Source organism: Dipodomys spectabilis, unplaced genomic scaffold (genome assembly GCF_019054845.1).
Source record: "Dipodomys spectabilis isolate Male_0828 unplaced genomic scaffold, ASM1905484v1 ptg000192l, whole genome shotgun sequence".
NCBI lineage: Eukaryota > Metazoa > Chordata > Mammalia > Rodentia > Heteromyidae > Dipodomys > Dipodomys spectabilis.
The window spans coordinates 1,602,619-1,628,348 of record NW_024870869.1 but is presented as its reverse complement, the minus strand read 5'-3'; the positions used below and the strand labels follow the sequence as shown (position 1 = coordinate 1,628,348).

General features: G+C 41.6%; 1 non-coding gene and 1 pseudogene across 1 annotated transcript; one reads left to right on the top strand and one right to left on the bottom strand.

Annotated features, from left to right (window-relative positions):
* Positions 1–642: 642 nt before the first annotated feature.
* LOC122121644 lies at positions 643–25,730 on the top strand (annotated as a pseudogene).
* Positions 4,339–4,502, bottom strand: LOC122121661. The gene has a single exon (XR_006150001.1). It is a non-coding gene; the product is annotated as a U1 spliceosomal RNA (small nuclear RNA).

The following is a 25,730-nucleotide window of genomic DNA, read 5'->3' as shown; positions in this document are numbered from 1 at the left end:
TACTGAGGCACCAGTAGCTCACACCTGTAAATCCTAGCTACTGAAAAGTCTGAGATATGAGGATAGTGGTTCAAGGCCAGCCCAGATAGGAAAATCTGGGAGACTTTTAGTCCCAATTAACCACAAAAAAATGCCATATGTTGAGTTGTGGCTCAAGAAGTAGAGCTCTACCTTGATCAAATACCTCAGGGATAGACCTCAGGCCCTGAGTTCAAGGCCCAAGACCAGTGCACATGCAAACACACACAATTTAATAACATGGTTCTCAAACCTAGCAAGGTGCCATCCTAATCCATTAATGTCATGCTTTGTTATGAGAACTGGAAAAGTCTAACGTCTGGCGTGGGCTGGTAAACAGCATCTGGACATAGTAATTAGCTCACAGCCAGTCAGACCAACCCAGACCGGAAGCAAGATTGAGTTGGTACAGGCACATGGCCCCTACTCCTTATTCACCCAGACTGGAATCAGGAGTGAGGTGACACAGGCAAGCAGCCCCCACTCACCAAGACCGGAAGACAGAGTAAGGTGACAAGGGCACCAAGCCCAGACTTATCCAGCCAGGAAGCAGTAGTGAGGTGATGCAGGGACATGGCCCCTACCCACCCAGACCGGAGGTTGTCGTGAGGTGACACAGGCAGCATGGCCCTTACTCCCCCACTCATGCAGACCAGAAGCAGGAGTGAGGCGAAACAGGCACGTGGCCCCCACTCACCTAGAGTGGAAGCAGGAGTGAGGTGAAACAGGCATGCAGCCCACACTCACCCAGACTGGAAGTGGGAGTGAGGTGGTGCAGGCACACGGCTCCTACCCACCCAGACCAGAAGCAGGAGTGAGGTGACACAGGCATGCGGCCCCTATTCATCTAGCCAGGAAGCAGAAGTGAGGTGATGGTCGCATGCCACACCAGAGGCATGATCCTAGCATTCCATGGCAGCTCTCTTCTCTCCCAGCCTTTGTGAAGGGCTGCTAGGTTCCATGATGCACTCCGGAGGTCAAGGGGCTGGAGCCAAGGTTGCTGCTGCCTCCCCCAACTGTTACTCCACCTGCTGCAGCTATGGTAGCAAATTTAATAAGTTCTAATTCACAGACCATATACTATGAACTATTAGTGTCTTCATGTACCATGTTCCACTTGCTAGTCACTTAATTGTATAGTTGCCAATGTCTTAAGTGTTCACTGACTTGTAAATATGCTGGAATGGAAATCCTAATATCACTGATGTCTTTTAATTTCTAGGAATGATGATTTTGAAATGACCCTTTCTGAAGAGAAGAGGAGGGGACATAGACTCAACTGTTCAAGAGTGCCTTTGGTTGACATTATTGGCCCAAGAATGAGTCGACACAGCTGGTATCCAGTTGTTTTGTGTTAGTCTTTGGGTCATGTTTTCTGTTTGGCCTTGGAGTCTTAGGCTTCTCTTTGTAGACACAGAAGATGGGAAAGTAATTGCCAAGGCTTATATAATCAGGAGCCATTTACTTCCTGCCCTTCTGAAATGGCATCTCACTACATAGCCAAGATGGCCTTGAACTTATTTTGCTTCTGCTTCAGCTTCCCAAGTGATGGAATTACAGGCTTACCATACCATGCCGAGCTATCTCTCATGGACCATTTGAAATAGAAAAATCATGACATGTGCGCTGTATCTACTAAGAGACTTGTGCAAAGACCAAATAATTTACAACCCTGTTGTTAAGAATATAGACTCATATTCAACTGAATTTCAAATTCAATTTTGGTTTCTTACCTGCTTTGGGTTAAAGAGGTAGACACTATATCACTGAGTTTTATTCACTTGTACAGAAATGTGGATGGTGCCAGGGACAGGTGGCTCATGCCTATAATCTTACTCAAGAGGCTGAGATGTAAGGATTGTGTTTTGAATCCAGCCCGGGCAGAAAAGTCAACATTAGAATAGGAGGGCAAGAGCCAAACTGATGAGCCAGATACTCTTCTGAAAAATGGTTTAATATGGTACAATGTTTCCCATATGTCAGTTTGTCATTCTGCTTCTAGTCAGAAAATTTATAAGGCTCAGAAAAGGATTCAAGCTCTCTGTTAAACCATACTGTAGCCATTTTGATTTGTATTAAAGGAATAATCAATTTAGACATTGGTAGCTCATGCCTATAATCCTTGCTGCTTAGGAGGCTGAGATCTGAGGAACATGATTTCAGGCCAGCCCAAGCAGAAAGTCCATGAGACTTGTCTCCAATTAAGCAGTGATAAACCCAGAAGAAGAGGTATGCCTTAATACAGTATTATTCCTAAGGAAAAAGCTTTATTTAAGCTGGCTTAAAACTTTGGGTCATATGTTGGGACATTGCCACGTACAATGCTGCTGGACCCTGCCTTCCTTTGGTGTGTTTGCCTAGAGCCTGGCTTTCACTCCTGTGGATATAGGCTGTTTAGCCCACAACCTTGGGGGTGGCATGATCCGTGTATGCCATATACTGCCCAGACAAAAACCTATGATGGAAGCAATGATTGACAAGGTGTTAGTCCAAAGTTACAATGGTAAGGATGTATTCTGTTTAGCTTTTTTCTTTAGTTAATTGCTTTTTAAAGTTTATCTGCTTATTTAATGTACTCTAGGAAATCAAAAGTTAATATTTGGAATTTTTGGTGCAATTTGCAACTAGGCAAGTAGAGCACCCATTGCCCCCAAATTCAACATTTAAAATTATTAAAACTCTGTTCAGATGTTTTAGTCATCAGAAATTTGAGCCAGGGATGGGAGCTCACACTTGTAATGCTAGCTGCTGGGTCTTGACAGATACAGAGAGGATTATGATTTGATGTTAGCCCAGGAAAAACATTCAAAATATTGGATCTCAATCAATATTGAACCCAATGCATTGTGCTTCTTATTTCATCTACTCAGAAAGGGTAAAAAGAAGGATTATGGTCCATGCTGGTCTGGTCATAGACATAAAACCCTACCACAAAAATAGCTAAAGCCAAGCCAGGCGCAGGTGGCTCATGCCTGTAATCTTAGCCACGCAGGAGGCTGAAATCTGAAGATCACAGATCAAAGCCAGGCCAGGCAGCCCAGTGAGACTCATATCTCCAATAAACCACTAGAAAACCAGAAGTGGTACTGTGGCTCAAACAATAGAGCTTTCACCTTGGGCTGAAGAACTCAGGGACAACTCCCAGGCACAGAGTTCAAGTTACATAACCAACAAAAGAAAAATGAGGGCTGGGAAGGCGGTCAGTGGTAGAGTGCTTGCCTTGCATGCCTGAGGCCCTGGGTTCGATTCCTCAGCACCACATAAGCAAAAAGAAAAAAGCCAGAAGTGGCGCTGTGGCTCAAGTGAAGAGTTGAGGGACAGTGCCCAGGCCCAGAGTTCAGGCTCCACGACTGGACTCCCCCCCCAAAAAAAAGAAAGAAAGAAAGAAAAATAACTAAAGCCAAAAAAAGCAGGTGTATGGCTCATCTGGTAAAGTACCTACCTAAAATGCATGAGGCCCTGAGTTTAAGTTCTAGGATAGAAAGGGGGAAAGGATGTGAAGGAATAGAAGGAAGAAAAGAAGGAAGGGAAAAGTTATTCTGTATATTGTACTTGCCTAGCTATTTCATTAAGGTGGCTTCTCATTCCTTTTTTTTTGTTTTTTGGTCGGTTGTGGGGCTTGAACTCAGGTCCTGGATCCTGTCCCTGATCTTTTGTGCTCAAGGATAGTGCTCTACCATTTTGAGTTACATTGTCACTTACGGTTTTCAGTGGTTAATTGGAAATAAGAATCTCATAGATTTTCCTTCCTAGGCTGGTGTTGAACCTTGATCCTCAGATCTCAGCCTTCTAACTAGCTAGAATTACAGGTATGAGCCATTGGCTCTGGTCACTCATTTGTTTTCTTTCTTTTTATTTGTAAGTCATAGGACTTGAACTCTGGGTACTGTCCCTGAGCTCTTCAGCTCAAGTGAAGTGCTCTACCACTTGAGCCAGAGCCCACTTCTGGTTTTCTGGTGGTTAATTGAGGATAAGAATCTCATGAGCTTTCCTATATGGGCTGGCTTTGAACTGCAATCCTCAGATCTCAGGATTACATGTGTAAGCCACCTGCACCCAACTTCCTCATTTATTTTCTCATGGTGAGTTGTAGCTGATTTCCCTACTCCTTGTAGTTCCTAGCAACTACAAAGTAGTCCTAGAGGTACCTCATCCTTTATAGTAGTCCTTAGGACCAAGTGACTGCTGAGTGCAGGAAAGCAGATGAGGCCAATATAAAATACAATGCTATCTATCTATCTATCTATCTATCTATCTATCTATCTATCTATCTATCTATCTATCTATCTATCTATCTATCTATCTATCTATCTATCTATCCAGTGGAGAGAACTAACACAGTCCCCCACTACCACAAATTATACAGTCGAATTTCCCACATTTGGGGAAATCTCAGGGGTCAGCACATCTGAAGTGCAATAGATAAGCCTGGCCCTGGGAAAACCATCTTCATGATCATAGTATCTCCCCTGCCAGGTAAGTAACAAGTGCCAGGTAAGTAACAAGGCTGACTTGGTATTTAAAAAACTAACAAACACATGAGAGTAGTTCACATTTGTAATCCTAGCTACTCAGAATGCTGAAATCTGAGGATTAAGCTTTAAATACTAGATAAATTTTGCTGAATTTTTATTAAAGCTCCTTTGGTGTTTTTAATTGAAGGTTTTATTTATTTTCTTATTTTACTGTTTCTTACTGTGACTACCAAAAAGCTGAGTGACTTCCGTGGCTTGTATTCCTGGATTACTTTGGAGGTGCTCTAAGACTTCATCAGAGGCCAGACTTGTTCTACTCAGTGGAGTAGCCAGCCACAAAGTTGTAAGTGACAATACTTACAGTAAGCAAAATTACATAAAATTAAAAATTCAGACACACATTTCCACTAGCCATATTTCAAATAAAAATAGAATTCAAGTTTCAGTGAATGTTAGTAAAGTTATAATGCATTCATTTTATGTGTCCCCTGTCACACTGCCACAGAAGAATGGAATACTTAAGGCATATCATGTGACTCCCAAGGCCTGGATGTACTTACTCTGTTCCTTTACAGAAAATGTTTGCCTGACCATGTACCCTAGTGAATATCATTTATTATGCAGAGCTACCCTCTTTTCTATATGCTGTTATTTCTCCCTATACTTTTCTCCCTCCCTCTCTCTTCCCTCACCCAATCCCTCCCTTTCCTTGTTTTAGGGATCAAAACTCATGCATGGTAAGTTGCTAAGCTGAATCTCAGCCCTGTGTATGATTTTGTGTTTGGTGAGGGGGTACTTTTTCAGGGCTTGAACTTTGGCCCTGGACACTATCTCAACTTTCTTCCTCCCTCCCTCCCTCCCTTCCTTCCTCCCTCCCTCCCTCCCTTCCTCCCTTCCTTTCTTCCTTCCTTCCTTCCTTCCTTCCTTTCTTTCTTTCTTTCTTTCTTTCTTTCTTTCTTTCTTTCTTTCTTTCTTTCTTTCTTTCTTTCTTTCTTTCTTTCTTTCTTTCTTTCTTTCTTTCTTTCTTTCTTTCTTTCTTTCTCTCTTTCATTTTGTCAGTCATGGGGCCTGAACTCTGAAATCTGGGCCTGGTCACTGTCCCTCAGCTCTTTAGATGAAGGATAGTGCTTTACCATTTGAGCCACAGCACCACTTCTGGCTTTTTCCGACTTATGTGGTGATGAGTAATGGAACTCAGGGCCTTATGCATGCATGACAATCACTCTACCCCTAAGCAACCTTCCCAGCCCTCATTTTATTTTAAAAATAAAATTCAAAACATGCCTTTTATGAATCTTCTTTCAATTTATTGAAACATAGTATATATTCTTTAAGCTGTTTTTAAAATATTTTTAGTGTAAAAATATTGTACAGAAGGTTTACAGTTACATGAGTAAAGTAGTGGGCACATTTCCTAGTGAGCATTGTCACCTCCTCCTTTCTTTTTCCCCAAACATCCCTTCCCTCCCCACCTTCCCAACACCTCCCATCCACCACAAATGTTGTAAAGTTTGTTTTCAACATAGTGTTTTGTACATCTCATTGTTACAATGGGTTAAACTGTATCCTTATTTAAACATCTTGTTATGTACATATAAGACGCAGGTCACCAGAAACAAATACAGTGAATACAGAGTAATACCCTGGAGGAAGAACATACCAGAGAAACAAAAAAAATCACATAGTACATTATAAATATGTTAAAAACAATAGCAAGAAAGAAAAAAGCACTTGAGTTACTATCTTGAGGTTTATTTCACTTAACATCATCCTATATGGTCATATGTACATAGCTTTTGATTTTTTCTTCTTGTCCTAGACATATACTAGATATTGAAAAAAAGGGAAACTATAAGACCTACGTTTTGGGGGGGCCTGGCCTACTTCACTTAATATAATTTTTTCCAAGTCTTTCTATTTCCTAACAAGTGGGGTGATGTAATTCTAATGGAGGCATAGAATTCCATTGTGTACGTGTGTATGTGTGTGTTTGTGTGTGTGTGTGTGTGTGTGTATTATATATATATATATGTATATATACATATATGTATATATATATGTATATATACATATATATGTCACATTTTCTTGATCCATTTATCTACTGAGGGACACCTGGGTTGGTTCCATATCCTAGCTATGGTAAATAATGCTGCAATAAACAATTGTGCTGGTAGCTTTAATATAGCCTTGTTTGCGATCATTTGGGTAAATGCTCAAAAGTGGTATTTCTGGGTCATAGGGAAGCTCTATGTGGAGTCTATTGAAGAATATCCATACTGCTTTCCAAAGTGGATGAACAAGTTTACACTCCCACCAACAATGCAGTAAGGTTCCTTTTTGACCACATCCCCTCCATCATCTGTTATTATTAGAGTTCTTGATTATAGCCATTCTAACTGGGGTGAGGTGGAATCTCAACATTGTCTTGATTTTCATTTTTATTCTTCATGTGTCTATTGGCCATTCCTATTTCCTCTTCAGAGACCTTTCTCTTTAAGTCTTTAGCCCACTTATTCATGGGGCAGTTGTTTCTTTGAGGATTGGTTTTTGGGGAATTTAATTTTTTGAGTTCTAAATATATTTTAGATATGAGACCCTTGTCCATTGTATGGCTAGTGAAGATCTTCTCCCAGTACTTGGGCTTTCTATTGATCTTGCTAGCTATGTCCTTTGCCATGCAGAAGCTCTGCAGTTTCACGCAATTCCATTTGTCCAACCTTTCTATGATTTTATGTGTTTCTGGGCCTTTATTAAGAAATTTTCGGCATGTGCCAAGGAGACCTAGAGGTTTTCCTCTTCCTTCCTGAAATGTTTTCAGGCTATCTGCTTTGACTCCAAGGTCTTTGATCCATTTGGAGTTGATTCTGTTGCAGGGTGCTATATAAGGATCTAGTTTTAGTTTTCTACAGGTGTGAAATATAGTATATATTTTATAAGTCTTTGTCCATCTCTCTAGAGGCCTCCACAAGTTTATATGTATTTGTAGCTTAGGAAGGGAAATAAGATTTAAATCAGGACAGTAGGAGGCTATGGTTTATAAGACTCATTTGAGACCCTTTTGGAAGGAATGTTGACTTTTTCCATCTGATATCCTACAGATGACAATCTTGGTACAGGTATTGAGTAGTCACAGGATAGGAAGCTTGTACTGATTTCTCCTGACTTTCCCCTGGGGACAAAGAAGGTGAAGTAGCCATAGGCATGAATCTGTAGGGGGATTGCAATTTATTTGTACTGACTGTATATTTCTAATTACTGTTGCCACAGGCCAGTGGGTGAAAGGTTTTTTTTTCCTTTCCTACTTTAGCTGTAACTAGTTATTTTTCATTTTTTAAATTTTATTTTATTGTAAAGAGTCTATAGAGGGGTTAGAGTTACATAAATAAGGCAATGAGTACATTTCTGGTCAAGCATTGTTACCCCTTCCCTTGTTTATCTTCCACTATCCCTTACCTCCCCCACCTCCCACACTCCTCCCCTCCCCACCCGAAGTTGTAAAGTTCATTTCCAACATACTGTCTTATGGGTGTCATTGTTGCAACGGGTCATCCTGTGTCCTTGTTTTAGCATTTTGTTATTCCCTTCCCCTCCCCAAATTAGAAAAATGTATCTACAAGATGCAGGGTATCAAAGTCAAGCACAGTGACAACAGGGGATATACCACAGGGGGAAGAATATACAAAGGAAACCAAACACTTACATAATAAATCTAAAACAACAACAACAAATGAACCCCAAGATATAGTAATTTGTTTTTATAGGATATTTATTCTAAAACTCCCTAGACATCTTAAGTTTGGACTGTTTCTTTTTTTTCTGCCAGCCTGTGGTTTGAACTTAGGGCACTCTACCGCTTGAGTCCCAGAGCACCACTTTGAGCTTTTTCTGAGTAGTATATCTTATATAGAGTGTCATAACTTTCCAGCTTAGGCAGGTTTCAAATAATGATCCTTAGTTCTCAGCTTCCTGAGCATCTAGGAGTACAAGTATGAGCCACTAGGACCTGGCTTGAATAATCCCATAGTTTTAACTAGCTGTTTTCATATCCCCTACCAACAATGCTTTCTCATACTTTTTAAAGTTATCTCTAAATAGCTTAGGAAGGAGTTTGAGCATTGCTTAATCATTTTTTCACTTTCATTAGTATATACTAGTTGCACACACTGAGAGGTTTGATGGAGTTACTTCCACACACGCATATGATATACTTGCTCACATTCATCCTGACATCCCAGTGCCCAGCCCTTGAATTCAAGGCCCAGAACTACTGTGTACATGCAAACATTTACGGACACACACACACACACACACACACACACACACACAGAAGAACAATTAGCAAAGGTTATACTATTGATCAGGAACTGCAAGGAAACATGGGAAGGTAGATTGTCTTTTCCCAGTTTCTCTGTCTTCCTCCATTCTCTGCTTTTCCTCAGAACAACTCAAGCCCTCCACACCTCGCTTCTGTCTGTTTGAACACCCTGAGCCTGGCTTCCAGTATGCCATTCATAGGGAGCTGCCCTTGCCTGGATAGATGGTCCTCAAAGTAAGCAGAGTGTCTCAGGTTATATTTTATTTTTCCATTTGGAGTGTGAATGCAGGCCCTGGGACCATAAGCAGCATCTTGAAGTGTATGGACAGCTGTTTTGAGCTACAAAACTCACCTCAGAAAACAAGCAGAGGAAGTGGGATGCAAAATACACAACCTGAACCAATAGATCTATAGGTGACTGAGAGCCAATTTCCACATTAATGTGAATACAAGGGTGAGTCCATTTGAAGACAGGTCTCCAACGATTTAATGGGACCCCATGGACAAGCCTGGCAGGAAGACACGTGTGTGTGTGTGTGTGTGTGTGTGTGTGTGTATGTGTGTGTGTGTGTGCCTGAAGGCTGGGCTGGGGCTCAGGCTGAGGCTGAGTGCAACCTGCCCTTATGCCTTTTTTGCTGCTCTACCACTTCATCCACAGCTCCACTTCTGGCTTTTTTGTTAATTGATTGGAGATGAGATTCTGATGGACTCTCCTACCATGGCAGGCTTCAACTCTGATCTTCAAATCCCCGCCTCATGAGTAGCTAGTATTAAAGAAGTGAGGCACTGGAACCTGTCAGGAAGCCTCTTAAATATCAGAGCTATTTTTAGGGAGACAGGAAACACCTCAGTCCAAAAGATGGTGTTGCGTTTTCATGTTTTAAAGGAAAAAATGCACTCAATATTGAAGTGTGAAGTAATATTGAAGGAAAGAAGACAGCAAACTTTCATGAATCTGGTGTTGTGAAAGCCCATCAGACATGAGTGTTTCATATAGGAATCAAAATAATATCCATGTGGCAACATTGAGACTCACCCATGTGGTCACTTGAACTGGTTGAAGACCTATTCTCAGACTGACTAACCTTCAAAAGTCTGGGATTCTGCTCTGTGGAAGATGTTTTCCAGTCACACTTGTAAGTCTCTTAGTTCTGTTTTTCACACTTCTCATCCCTCATTCTTAGTATTCACCAAGTATCTTTTCCATTGCTGCTCCAGAAGATGCTTTCAATGTCACTGTAAGAAGTGGCGCTGTAGCTCAAGTGGTAGAGCGCTCGCCTTGAGCTGAAGAGCTGAGGGACAGCGCCCAGGCCCAGAGTTCAAGCCCCACGGCCAGCCAAAAAAAAAAAAAGAATCTTTGGGGCTGGGAAGGTGGCTCAGTGGTAGAGCACTTGCCTTGCATGCCCGCGGCCCTGGGTTCGATTCCTCAGCACCACATAAGAAAAAAGCTGGAAGTGGCGCTATGGCTCAAGTGGTAGAGCACTAGCCTTGAGCTGAAGAGCTGAGGGACAGCGCCCAGTCCCAGAGTTCAGGCCCCACGACTGGACCCCCCCCCCAAAAAAAAGAAAGTAATATCAATGTCACTGTAAGGATTCATCTAATAAGAGAAACTTGTTTGAAGAACTTTAATACTTATATTAATAATATCATTACTAATAAAGAGTATTATTCAAGAACTACTTTAAGATAAATAAAACATGATTCAGAGCAGTTATGTAGTTTGGATATTAAATCTGATAACACACATATATTCCTAGGCCATTACAAATCTGTAGTTACTTCAATCTTACAATACAAATGTTCTTAAGAAAGAAAGTGTTGATAATATAAGCAACCCAGTAGTTGTTGAATGAGATAAATATAGTGAGGACTTCTGTTGAGCTAGTACACACTGGTTCTTGCTCTGAAAGCATCACCTATCTGTTCTGAGAGCCAGTCAGGCTTAAGTAGGACACATGCTTCCGGATGACAGACCTGCCTGGCATTCACTGCCTAAGTCCATTCAGGCCCACAGCCCATAGGCAATATAGAACAATCTTCAGAACAGTCATCCTGACTTTAAAGTTCAAGCCTCTAATCCTAGCACATCAGCAGACTGATGTCTGAGGATTGTGGTTCAAAGTCACCCTGGGCAGCAAAGTCTGGAAGACTCTTATCTCCAGTTAACCACAAAAAAGCCACAGTGGAAGGGATAAACTGAGAGCAAGGGAAGGGGTGTAATTGTCCCCCAAAAATGTATTCATTACCTGACAACTGTTTAATTTAACTGACTTAACTGTTACCCCTCTGAACGTCATATTCCTAATAATATTTTTTTAAGAAAAGGAAAGATGAGTCTGGGAAGGTGGCTCAATGGTAGAGTGCTTTCCTTGCATTCATGAGGCCCTGAATTCAATTCTTCAGTACCATATAAGCAGAAAGAAAGCTGGAAGGCACACTGTGGCTCAAGTGGTAGAGCACTAGCCTTGATCTGAAGAGATGAGGGACAGTGCCCAAGCCCAGAATTCAGGCCCATAACTTACAAAAAAAATAAAGAAAAGGAAATAAAAAAGGAAGAGTATTGCTGCCAGGCTCAGTGGCCAAGCCTGTAATCCTAGCTATTCATGAGGCTGAGGATCAGTGATTGAAGCCAACTTGGGTTGGAAAGCCTATACGACTTTTATCTCCAATTATGTACAAAAAAACCTAGAAGTAGAGTTGTGGCTCCAGTGGTAAAGCAGTAGCCTTGAGGGGAAAAACATAAACTACAGGGATAGTATCCATTTCCTGAGTGCAAGCCCCAGAAAGGCACAGAATAAAAGAAGGAAAGACACTATGAACTTGGTTTATCTGTACCTGAGATGTCCTTGTTAGAGACGATTATGGACTGAAACTCTGAACAGGGCATACTAGGTCTGGCATTTTTTCTGCACAAACTGTGTGCACAACCATCTTAACTCCTTCGCTATTCTATAGTTGCAGGTTGCATTATCTTCTCACCATGGAAGAGGTCCAGTATTTACTTTCCCTAGGGTACCTGTTTCCTTGTCTTCTGCTCTTTATTCATGGACAGCAGTATTTTAACTGAGAATGCAAGGAGGAGGATTGGCAAGGCCTTGAAAAAGAGAATTTGCTAGAAGTGGGTGAGACAGTGGTGATAATGCCCAGGACCAGGTGAGCATTTTGGTGATGATTGGGCATGGTGTGTCATTCTTTATCAATATGCTGAGGGGCCATGGGCATGAAGAGGAGGCCTCAATGCCTCCTGGGGTCATTCAGATTACACAGATATAAGCCAGCTAATCTTCCTCTCACTTTCCCAGCATGGAGTTATGGGTCCTGCCTGGAAGGGGACTCATGCCCAAGTATGGACAGCTATCCACACAACATCCAGTTGTGTCCTCTACATTGTTACTACATTGAGAGCAGTGCAGCACAAATCACATGGAGCATGTCTAAATCATTAAAGGGATGGGAAAGTGGTTCTATGTTATATGGACCAAGACAGACAGAGAACACCATATAAGTTCCCTTTCAGAGACCCCACTTCTGTTCAATGGCCAAGAGAACATACAGGAAAACCTCCAGAAGGAGGAGCTATGTTCCTAACCTGGACCTTCACTGCATGATTTCCCAAAGCTTATGGATACAATAAAACTAAATCTCTCCAAGATCAGGCATGAAGTCTCTCAGAGACCATTGCCCACATCTGTGAGGAGAGCATAGGAGGTAAAATGGACTGTCAGGGAGGGGAATAGCCACAGAGTGTCTCCGTGACATCTCTGGCATCCAGTATTCAGATAATTAGGGAAAGGTTACGAAAGCCTATTTGGTGTGGATAATGAATCATTGCAGCAGGTGGCACAGAGGATGGGAAAGCTAGTTGAAGAATACATGGGTCCCATCAAGTCCCAAGATGTGCAGATCTACCATCAAGAGAGCTGGACTATATGTTGGATATGTTACATGATAGCCTTTGCTAATGCCAGGTCTTAGACATGTGTTATACTACAGTGACTCTGCTGTCTACTACCACAAAGGCATGTAAGAGAGAGAAACTTGATACAGTTGCTGACGTCACCAAGATCATCCTAAGGAAGAACTTCGTAGACATTATCATCTGATTGTGTGTGGGGTCTGGGGTGGGGGGGGTGTATGTGTGGACACTAGAGATTCAACTTTGGGTCTGGACAGTGCCCCTGAGCCTCTTTTGCTCAAGGCTTGTACTATAGCTCTTAAGCCACAGCTCCACTTTCAGCTTTTTTGATATTTTATTGAAGTCTCACAAGTATTTACTTACAAGATAAACTTTAATTATGAGGTGATATGATTTTAAGGATGATATACTACTATGCAAATGCAATAAATAAAAATAGGAGGTAAAAAGACACTCTAAGGACTATATAGGAAGTTTTATGAAAGCCATGAAAGTATATCTTAAAAAAGTGTTATTAGTGACTTAAACAGCAGTGCTAAATTTTTTGTCCTGTATAAATGAATGAAGTAAGTTATTTCTGTTTAAATGTATAATGTTATTTTTCTCTTTTTACTGTTTGTAATCCATACTATTAATATTAATAGGTGTAGGAGACTCAAGCTTAGCTGTTGAACCTGGAAAAGGTTTGAGAGGTTGGAACATCACCTGAATAGTACTCAGAAAGCTGAGAGCTGACTATGCAAAGGTTAAAACACAGCTCTGTGAAGTAAGCCAGGCCCAAAGAAATATAAGTCCCATGGTTTCCCTTATTTGAAATAACTAGTATATGTCTGAGACAAACAGAAACTGTCAGACAAGTTGATGTTAGGTGAAATGAACCCCAAGATAAGGATTCAAATGTTTTTTTTTTCTTTCTTGAGATTGTTTCCAACATATTTATAAAATGATTTCTTTGTTGCTTTGTATGTACCTCCCCATGGAATTAGCCCTGCTTTCACTGTAGTTGATGTTGGTATAATTTGTGGAAAGGAAGGAAAAAAAACAAATTGTTTAAATAGGGATACTGGTGGACCCATTGCATGAATGAGATGTACAACACGTTATGTCGAAAAGCGAACTTTACAACTTTGAGGGGGAGGTAGGAAGAGCTGGAGGGAGGGGTGGGGGGCGCGACATGGGGAGGGATGGGAGATGGGAAGGGATAGGAAGGGAAAACAAAGGAGGAGGCAGCAATGCTTGATAAGAAATGTACTCATTATCTTGCCCATGCAATTGTAACTCCTCTGTATGGTATTTTCACAATAAAAAAAAAAATATATATATAAATAGGGTTACAGGTGACCCCATTAAAACAATGAAATGTATAAGATGTTATGTTGAAAAATGAACTTTACAACTTCGGTAGGGCGTGGGGGTAAGGAAGGGGGGTTGAGAGGGGAAGGGATGGTAAGGGGAAACAAAGGAGGAGGCAACAATGCTTGATAAGAAATGTACTCACTATCTTGTCAATGTAATTGTAACTCCTCTGTATGGTATTTTCACAATTTTAAAAAAAAGCACAGCTGTGGAGAGTGTTAAGCTATTGCCCCCTTCCATAGTGCTTTAAAGGCCTTGAAGCCTGGGAGGTAAAAGAATTGACAACTTAACCTAGGAAGCTAGATAAAATAGACCAAATGTCTGGATTTTCTCTAGGTTGCATTCTCCTTTCTCAAAACAAAAAGGGAACCAGTGTTTCTCTCTCACTGTGGTGGTTCTGATTGCAATATAGAAGCTTCATTTTTGCATGTATCCATGGTAACCTTCCCAGTGTGAATCCAAATAAATATGATTGCTTGTATGACCTGGGGCCCAAGTGCCAGTAAGCCTTGGGACCCCAGGTCCTCATTGATTTTTTTTTCTTTTTCTCTATACCTGTCCGTGTATTTTCTAATTTTCTTCAGCTTGGTATCCTATTGCACTGCCTTGGGTTGCAATTAGCAACAAATATGAATATTCTTGAGTTGTAAAACATAAAGGACTTACAAACTTTCTTATCCCAGATGGCTTCAAACCACAATCCTCAGATCTAAGCCTTCTGAGTAGGATTACAGGCATAAGCCACTGGCAACCAGCATGCATCTGAAGACTTGATGTCAGTGAGATCTTTCTTGGGGAATGTCTGCACATCTCAGTCCTCCTCAGCTCTGTTCCTTCCTGTTACCCAAACAGAGTCAACATTTTCACTCCTTTATGTTCAAAATCCTTGAGGTTAGTGAACTGACTTGCCTGCCATGTACCTCCTTTCTATAAATACAATAGTGGGTTTTACTCCTTACCATCGATTAACTAAATTAACTGGGATCAACACAGAGGTGACATGTCCTTTTCTGGATTGCACACCGTACACCTATGTTTTACTTTATCTAATAAAGTTAACATAACTTACCTTGTTTGAGGGTTCTTAGTTCCCATATTTCTTCCTTCTCATCCCTCTTTCCCTTGCACAGAGGGAAGAACCATTTGGAATTGTGAAGAGTGAGTTTTTAGTCATTTTCTGAAAAGCTTTGCCAATGGATCCTGATTTCCAAGTCCTGAGTAACTGGCCTGTAAAGCCTTGTTCTTTAATCTCTCCTCAGCTGACACAAATGACCACATATATCTAAAAAAGGCTTTGGGAAATGAGTTCAGGTTATCAGTTAGGAATCCTTATTACGTGGTCACTGTGCATAAGTTGTTTTTGTTTTTTTGTTTTGTTTTGTTTGAAAAGTGTACAATTAGTACCAGAATTAGACTTCCAAGTATTTTTTTTTAATTCAAAGCTAGCAGGCACTCTTATTTGAACCACAGATCAACTTCTGCCCCACACTCTTTATCTTCTGGTGGTAAATAGGACAGAAGTTTCCCACAGGAAGCCAAGGGCACTACACAGTATCCTCAAACCTGAAGACTGTGGTTCACAGCCAGCCTGGGCAGGAAAATCAATGAGCCTCCTATTCCCAACTAATCAGCAAAAAGAAGTGGAACTGTGGCTGAAGTGGTAGAGCAGCAACCTTGAGCATAAAAAAAGCTAAGAAAAAGCTAAGAAAAAAAGTTTTAAAAAAGGTAAGTGAAAAACAGATCTAGCACTAAGACAACCACAAAATAAATTTTTTTAAAAAGTGCAAGAGAGCACAAAGAGTCTTAAAAATGATAAAAATTAACAAGAAACTGGTGGCTCACACTTGAAATTCTAGCTACTCAAAACACTGAAATTGAGCATTACTATTCCAAGCCAACCAGGACAGGAAAGCCCATTGTGTGTGTGTGTGTGTGTGTGTGTGTGTGTGTGTGTGTGTGTGTGTATGTGTGTATGAGTGTGTGTGTGTTCCTTTCTGGGATATGATCTACAAGTTTTTGCTTGACCATTTCCAATCTTTTGGAGGTTAATTTGAGATAAGAGTCTCATGAACTTTCCTTGTCTCCTGACAATGAACCGCAATCAGTATAAGTCAGGACTTTGTGGGAGTGTCTATACTTACCTCCTACTAACCACCAAAACCAAAAAATGAACCAAATTGCAACTGTTACTAAAGTTTTAGAGCATTCTATCCTTCAGCAGGATTGGTGAGGCCCTAAAAACAAGACAGAGAACCAACAAATAAATAAATGTATTTGAAGAAGAAAAGAGCCAATTAGTTTTTTATAATATAGACTCATATCTTTAATCCAAGCTGAAATGTAAAGATCACAGTTCGAATCCAGCCTGGGCAGGAAAGTCCAACTAACTTCTTTTTGAGTGTGCTAGACATGGGCTTGAACTTGAGGGTTTTTACTCAAGTTTAAAAATACTACTTCCTGTATCATGTGCTGAATTGGAGATGAGACTGATGGACTTTCTAGCCCAGGCTGGCTTTAATCTGTAATCCTTAGATTTTAGGATACTGTGTAGTGCCTTGGTTCCCATGGGACTCTTATTTACTATTAACCACTAAAAGAAAAATAGAGGCGGAAGTTGAGCTGAGGCTCAAGTAGTAGAGCCTGCTAGCTTTGAAATGAAAAACAAAATACCCACAACAAAACAAAACAACCCTCAGCGAGAGTCACTAGGCCTTGAATTCAAGCCTCCTCTCCCCCCAAAAAAAGACCTCAGGAGTTGAGTTTTTGTTCCTGCTAGCTTTGAGCAAAAAACAAAAGGCCAAAAATCTCATGGACAGTGAAGTAGTGTGGCCTAAATATAGAGCCTGCTAGTTTTGATCTAAAAAAAACAAGCCAGGTGCCTCTGGCTCATGCCTGTAATCCTTGCTACTCAGGAAGCTTAGATCTGAGAATCACATTTGGAAGCCAGCCTCGGCTAAAAGGTCCCCTGGTGACTGTTTTTTCCAACTAAGTAGAAGTGGCACTATGTCTGAAAATAGTAGTGTGCCTGCTGTGTCCCTGATGGACAGTTCCTAGGCATTGAGTTCAAGCCCCAAAACTGACAATATCAATAAATTAATTAATTAAATACTGAGCATAAATGAGTAGGCCCTAATAATAAAGGACATGAACTTTGAAAAAGGGGGAAGGGACAATCAAATAAATGAAAAGGTGGAAAGGGAGCATATTAAGGCCTTCTAAATCAAAACTGTAATTCTACCTGCTCAGATTACTGAAAACTGAGGACTTTGGTTCAAGCCAGCCCAGGCAGGAAAGTACAGGAGACATATTTTACTGTGTTCAGTATGGAGGCTTGAACTTGCTATGTTTTGCTCATGGCTACAGGTCTACTTCTTCCAACCTCTAGGTGGTTATTAGAGATAATTGTCTCATTGACTTTCTTGCCCAAGACTGGCATTGAAACATGATTCTCAGATTTCAGTCCTTTCTGTAATGCTCTTGACTTTCTATTGATATTCTAATCTCCTATTAACCATAAAAAAATGCAAAAGTTGAGCTGTGGCTCAAGTAGTGAAACCAGCTACTATTAAGGTAAAAATAAATAAACCTCAAGGAAAGTCATCATGACTTAATTTCAAGACCTAAGAACCACCACTCAATTAAAAAAAAATAGAACCTCAGTCACTGTGACCTGAGTTTAAGCCCTAGAAAAACAGCTGCAAAAAAGAAAAACAGCCTGTAGTTTACCTGTGGTCAAAGTTGTAGGTCATGGTAGTTTCAAGGGAAACAAAAAATCAGCATAATAGCTAGTGCCTAATAACAAATGCCAAAAAGAAAGAAATAATAAATAACTGAAAAGGTGAAAGAAGAGGTAATTAAAGATTTGTAAATGTTGACTCACACTTATAATTCTGAATGCTAAGGAAACAGAAATCTGTAGGTCATGGTTCAAAGCCATACTGGACAGGAAAGTCCATGAAACTTGCTTCAGTATGTTCAGTCGAGGGACTTAAAATTGAAGTGTTTTGCTCAAGGCTACAGCTCTACTATCTTCCACCTATTAGGTTGACTGGAGATAAGAGGCTCATTGACTTTCCTGCCCAGGCTGACTTTGAACTCTGATCCTCAGATTTCAAGCCTCTCTGTACTGCCCTGGACTACCCATGGAATTCTTGCCTCATATTAATCACTTAAAAAAGGCAGAAGTTTAGCTGTGGCTCAAGTAGTAGAGCCATCTACCCTTCAGTTAACTAAGTAAATCAATAAAACCTCAGAAAGAGAGGAGAGGAATGAGAGTGAAAGACAGAACGTCTTACAATAAGCAAAAGGAAAGAAATGTATATATCACCTGGAAGAAATAATTGTATTGTCAAAGCTTATAGAATTGTATTGTCAAAGCTTATAGAATTCACAAACTTTATCGACCATAATAATGACAATTTGCATTGTGAAGGTTAAAGTATGTTTGTGACTTCAACTAAATATCACTATTCCACAATATTCTGAAATAAGAGAAATTTAGGTAATCACCTAATCTCAATAATAGTAAAAATCTCAGAAAGAGTCACCAGGCCTTAATTTCAAGCCCTAACACCAACGTGCCTAACTCCAGCCAAACACACACACACACACACACACACACACACACACACAGAGCAGGAGCTGAGTTCTCACTCTTGGAGCAGAAGCCAAATGAAACAAAAAGTAGACTGTAGTAGACCTATGGCTTAAGTAATAAAGCAAGCTGCTTTTAAGAGAAAAGAAAAGAAAACTTGAGTATGAAGGCAAGGCCCTAAGCCCCTGACTCTTCCCAGAATGGAAATCAGTCATGGAATCCAACAGAACGTGCCCCTTCAGTTCTAGGCCCTCCTATCAAAAATAGATGGTAGGCTTGTTCTTGGCTTCTGGCACAAGTACCTTGTGTAGAGGAAGCCCCTCCTCTTGCTTCCTGGATCCCAGGGTTCAGCCTCTCTTGTGAGTCAGGGTGGGAGGTGGATGGCAGTGTGGCAAGAGGTTCCAAATAGAGTGGCAGCTGTGCTAATTGACTTGAGGCTGACAGCTGGATGCCAGGGCTAAGTGATAACAGGTAGCTATCTCTGATTACCCAGCAGTAGGCAGACTGAGTTGGAGCACCTGCTGGCTCTGCCTATCAAGTCCACCCCATCTCCTCTGCCCCATAACAACCAGAGGTTTAAATGGGGATCTGAGTTGGCTGTGTCAGATTCCTGCTCCCCAGCCCTACCTGTTTTCCTCGGTGTACACCACTGCTGAGGACACGCATCCAACTGCTTTGCAGCCCTACACCGTGAGGGAGATCGTGTACATACAGGCAAGCCACTGTGGCAACCAGATTGGCTCAAAGGGGAGCATGACACTGGCCTAGGATCCTAGTCTCAAATTTAGGGGGATAAGGAGGAAGAGGACGGGGTTGGAGGGTGCAGGTGGTGGTGGTCATGTCTAGGCTGAGGTAGGTGGGGCTCCATAGTAGTCCCTAACCTCCTAGAAATCAAGTCCCCCAGATAGTTTCCCCAATTTCCCTAATTTGTGTGGCCCAGGTGGGTGTGGTTTTTTAAGCAAGGCTGGGGTGGTTTCAAATCCCTTGCATGTCTTAGTCTTACCTGAGACTCAAGTCATTGTACTTAGTTTCCTGGGAATAGACTAATGCATTTTTGGTCTGATTTGAAAGAAAGGAGTGCAGTGTCTTTGAGCTGACAGATACAGAGGATTCCCTTTTTGTCAACTGATGAGTATTAGATAATTGAGAACAGTTCATCAACCTTAATGCAAATTTCTCTGAGTTTTCATGCCCTATCTCAGTTCCCTTAAGTTGGGTGTTTTCTAAATCCGTGGTTGTCGGTGTATGCTCTGAGGACCCTTGGGGTTCTGGAGACCCTTCTAGCTGAGTCTTCAAGTTACTGCTTTGGCAATTTCATGTCCATATAAGGCCAGGTTCTCATCATAGAATCCAAACAGAATATTGTATCCCGTAAGATAGAATAAACATAGGAGAACCCAGATGTCTTCTATTCAGCCAGATAGCAAAGAGATTAACAAAACTAAAATACCATCAATTTTTGTGCTTTTTTTAATTTAAAAAATTAATTTTTTTACAAAAATATTTGTGTCAACAGGACTTGGATTTCTTATAGTTATTTTAAAATCCATTGTTTGGACAGTTAACATTCTAGGCCATAATACACTTCTAGTTCCATCTCAGTTTTGGGAAATGCTAAGCGATGAGCACAACATTGACTGCACTGGCAACTATTATGTAGACAGCAGCTTAGAGAATCGAGGTATATTACAACGAGGCAGCTAGTGAGTGTCTCCTGTCTGGCTTCCAATACTGTGGCAGAATAGGTCCCTGGGGAATACTAATGACAAGGAAGGAGTTCCTGCCTTTCTTAGGGTGGTATTGTAGTTCGAATTTGGGGCCTCAATCTTGTAAGTCAAGTGCTGTATCCACCTGAGCCCCTCCACCATATATTTTGTTTTAATTTTTGAGTATACACTTGTGAATTTCCTCAGGAAAGCCTTTTACTGAATTCCCCCTACCTGAACTTGCTGACTAGCCACACCTGGATTTTTTTTTTTTTGTCATGGGGCTTCAACTCTGGGCATAGGCATTGTCCTTCATCTCTTCAATCTTTCTTTTCCTTTTATTACCAGGGGTTCCTTTTTTTAGAACTCTCTGGGCTTCTGGGATAACTCCTTCTAGCTTAGTTTAATTCATTAATTCTGCTTGTTGTAACATATTTGGAAATTTTAAGTTTTTATGTTTACTATGCGTGAGCCGCAAAACCGCTTGTGAAGTTGTAGGAGTTTTTGGAGGCAGCGTCACATCAGATGATTGATTGGGGCATCGCCCACATTTAATCTTTGGTCCTAGTCTTTATTATTTAGAGAAGTCATCTCTATTGGACTGGAAAGAAACAACATGCTCTGTTCACGGATCAATAGAAAAATAGCCAAAACGAGAATAAAAGCAATGAATGTACAGCCAAGAAGAATATAGTAAGAATAAAGGTAGAGGCTATAAAGGTGCAGCCAAGTGTATGGGAAGCCTTGAACCAACACCCCCTTCCTGCAGGCATGCTTCCTTAAAGCTCTTTGTCTAACGCGATCTCATGCAGACTCCGCAGGAGGTGGCATGACACCAACTATTTCAGGTAGTTTCTTGGAAATGAGAGTCTCCCAGAATTTCCTGCCCCAGCTGGCTTCAATCTGCGATCCTAAGATCTCAGACTTTTGAGTAGCTAGAATTTCACCCTTCAGCAACCAGAGCCCAGTTGCATTGCCCTCTTTAAAATACAGATTAAATTTCTAAAAAAAAATTTTGAAATTGAAAATTTTAAAATTTTAAAGAGGGATGTTCAGTCACTAATATATATGTGAATAGTCCAAATCATAAAGCATAAATAAAGTGTCTCACCCTGAAATCTATAACACTTCTGGACTTTAGCATTTTGAATATGAATACTTAGCCAACAATAAATTCTTTTTAAGGTTTTTAAAGTAAAAAACATTGTTGTGATGTAGAAAAACCCAATAATAATGTGTAAACACTGCTTTTAAGTGATATATATTGTCTTTCCTAACACAAACAACCTTACTGAAGTCTACAGAGTAGATTGTCAGTTTTTGTAACTGTCAATGTGAAATTCATTTAATTTTATATAAAGAGTTTCCATTCTACATCATTGTATACAAACAGAATCGTAGATAATTGGTTTTCCTGTGTAATAAACCAATGAAAAAGTGCAAACAAAAGGACAGAGCTATTTAATGTATTTGAGTTTTATAGATCTACATTTGGGGATGTCCTCACCTTCGTATTTTGTGGTGATATTGCTTAAGTAAGATATAAGACTTTAATCTTGTGGTTCCTTGGTTGAGAGTCGTTGTGTGGAATTGTATCACTGCTATGAACAGTATTTTATGTTGTGTCTTTATTAGATCCTGTATATCAGGCAGGATGGCCAGTTTTCTTCATATCATTGTTTAGGAAGGGGGCAGTCTCAAACTCATGTTTATATCATTTTAACTGATATCCCTTTTGAAAAATCAGGTTAAATGGCAAATTGCAAGTAATTGCCCAAGGTTGCTCTGAGTATTTGAATACAGGGAAATGTGCTATTTGATAACAATTATTGAAAAATTATAACACAAGAAATATGAATTTTATGTATTTTCCCCAGGAAAGCATTATACTTGAATTTCCCCTACATCTACTTGCTGAAGAGCCACACCTGGCTCTTTTGTTTTATTTGTTTGTTTTTTTGTCGTCAGTGGCACTTAAACTCTGGGCCTATGCACTGTGCCCCAACTCTTCTGTTCAAGACAAGCAGCTCTACCACTTAAGCCACAGTGCCATTTCTGGTTTTCTATCAGTTTATTGGAGATAAGAGTCTCACAGACTTTCCTGCCCAGGCTGGCTTTGAACAGTGATGATCTCCAACTCCATAGTTGCTAAGATTATAGGCATGAGCCACTGGTGCTCTGCACCTAGCTACTTTTAATTGGGGAATGGAAGGGATAGTGGGAGAACAACAAAGGAGTGGGTAACAATGTTCGACAATAAATGTTCTCATTTCCTTACTCATGTAACTGTAACTCCTCTATACAGCACCTTTACAATAAAAATAAAATTAACAAAAAAGAGAAAGCTTCTTGCTGATAGGCAATGATGACTCACACCAATAATCCTAGCTACTCAGGAGGCTGAGAAATGAGAATCATCGTTCAAATCCAGCCTGGGCAGGAAAGTCCCTGAGACCTTTATCTCTAATAAACAACTCAGAAAACTGAAAGTGGGACTGTGCCTCAAGTGATAGAGTGCTAGCCTTGAGCTGAAGAGCTGAGGGACAGTGCCCAGGCCCAGAGTTCAAGCCCCACCATGAACAACAACAACAAAAAAAAGGTGTTGTCATCTTTCTTTTGCCCCATTAGACTCAAAGCCTGATGCTCATCTTTGCCTCCTGAGTAGCTGAGATTTCAGCCACCATGCCCAAAGCAAAGGAATAAAATGCATGGAAATAGACAACTGCAAACGTCCTTAAAGTTGCTGAAGCCTCTTGCATGGTGATTCATTCTCAAGATATCTTTTCTGTTTCCATGTCTGAAATGCTGTAATTTCTATAATGAATGCTGAGAGCCACTTAGAATCATAAGCTCTGCTCCTAAGTTCCTTGTCAAGTATAGGCCCAAGTCAACTCTTGTTCCCACAGGCAACAAATATGTTCCTCGGGCCATCATGGTGGACCTAGAGCCTGGCACCTTAGACTTAGTAGGATCGGAACCATAGAGTTTCAGACCAGACACTTCATATTTAGTACGTCAGCATGGTCCATAGAAGATGGCTAACAGGCACCCCTCCTTCGTAACATCCAGACACTCCAGTTCCCAGAGCTGAGCTGAGCCTTTATTCATCTAGATAACATCCTCACCTAACCCACCTATTTCAGTCCACGGGAGTCATGTCCCTGTCCACTCAATCAGCACAGATAAATACCAGTCTGCAAACAGCCTCTGAAGGGAATGAACAGCGAGCAGGGAATGCCTCCAACAAGGTTTCAGCACTGCTGGCCCTTTCAAATACCTGGCAATAACAGGGAACCATTTCAGGACACCAGAAATCAAAGCACAGCTATATGTGAGCAAGGTGCAGACAAGTGCCTTCAGCTTAGCTTCCCTCTGACCATTCTGTTCTCCTGTTCCTCCTGTGAAAGTAAGTACTTTTCCAGTATTGATGCAGGCTCTGTTCATTTTTTTTGGTCGGTCGTGGGGCTTCAACTCTGGGCCTGAGCACTGTACCTCAGCTCTTCAGCTCAAGGCAAGCACTCTACCGCTTGAACCACAGCATCCCTTCTGGCTTTTTCTGTTTATGTGGTGTTGAGGAATCGATCCCAGGGCCTTGTGCATGTGAGGCAAGCACTCTACCATTAAGACCCCTTCTCATCACCAGGCTCTGTTCATTTTTAGAAGTACGTGGTTTGGGTTAAAATGTATCTTCCTCCACATTGTCTTTACTTTCTTTAGAACCTGGTTGATTTGTAGGGTCCCAGATACATTGAAAACATTTCCTGGGGGCTAGGAAGGTGGCTCAGCAGTACCGTGCTTGCCTTGCATGCATGAGGCCCTGGGTTCGATTCCTCAGCACCATTAATCAGGAAAAAAAGCCAGAAGTGGTGCTGTGGCTTAAGTGGTAGAGCACTAGCCTTGAGCTGAAGAGCTGAGGGACAGCTCCCAGGCCCAGAGTTCAGGCCCACAACTGGACCCCAAAAAAGAAAACATTTCCTTTATTTCACCAGTGTATCTAAAATAATAGCCAAAGTTGCTCAGAGGAGCCTATAGTCTTCACAATGCATATAGCAAAGTCATTATTCCTGGAGTATGTGTCTCATCATGTCTTTGTGTCTGATAGGCCAGAACAGAGCAGGCAATAACTGGGCCAAGGGCCACTACACAGAGGGAACCGAGCTGGTGGAGTCAGTGCTGGAAGTGGTGAGCAGAAAGGTGTGTCTGTCTCCAGGGTTTCTAGCTGGCCTACTCCCTGGGAGGTGGCACCAGGTCAGGCATGGGCACCCTGATTCTCAACAAGATCCGAGAGGAGTTCCCAGACAGCATCATGAACACCTTCAGTGTCATGCCCTTGCCCAAGATGTTGGACACTGGCACCTTAGACTCAGTGAGATTGGAACCATTTGGCCAGTGTTTCAGACCAGACAACTTCATATTTGATACGTCATCATAGTCCATGGGAGATGGCTAATGGGCACCCCTCCTCCCTAACATCCAGACACTCTAGTTCCCAGTGCTGGCTGAGCCTTTATCCACCTAACCCTATCATCCTCACCTAACCCTACAACACCATCTTGTCTGTCCACCAGTTGGTGGAAAATGCAGATGAAACGTTCTGCATTGACAACAAGGCCCTGTATGACATCTGCTTTTGCACTCTGAAGCTGCCCATGCCCACCTATGGAGAACTGAACCACCTGGTGTTGGCTACCATGATCAAGGTCATCACCTGCCTGCGCTTCCCTGCCCAGCTGAATGCAGACCTGCGCAAGCTGGCTGTGAACACGGTGTCCTTGCCCTGCCTGCGCTTCTTCATGCCTGGCCTTGCACCCCTGACTAGCCGTGCCAGCCAGCAATACAATGCTCTCTCAGTGCCCAAGCTCACCCAGCAGATGTTTACACCAAGAACACGATGGTCACCTGTGATCCCCGCCATGGCTTCTACCTGACAGTTGCTGCCATCTTCCGAGGCCGCATGTCCATGAAGGAGGTGGATGAGCAGATGCTCAACTTGCAGAACAAGAACAGCAGCTACTTTGCAGAATGGATCCCCAACAACGTGAAGACACTTGTGTGTGACATCCCCACACATGGCCTCACGATGTTGGCCACATTCATTGGCAACAACACGGCCATCCAGGAACCCTTCAAGCACACCTCAGAGCAGTTCAGTGCCATGTTGCAGCACAAGGCATTCTTGCACTGGTATACAGGTGAGGGCATGGATGAGATGGAGTTCACTGAGGTTGAAAGCAACATCAATGACCCGGTGTCCAAGTACCAGCAAATCAAAGATGCCACTGCTGATGAACAGGGGAAATTTGAAGAAGTCTTGTGGAAGAAGAGGTTTAAGACTTCCCATTGCTAG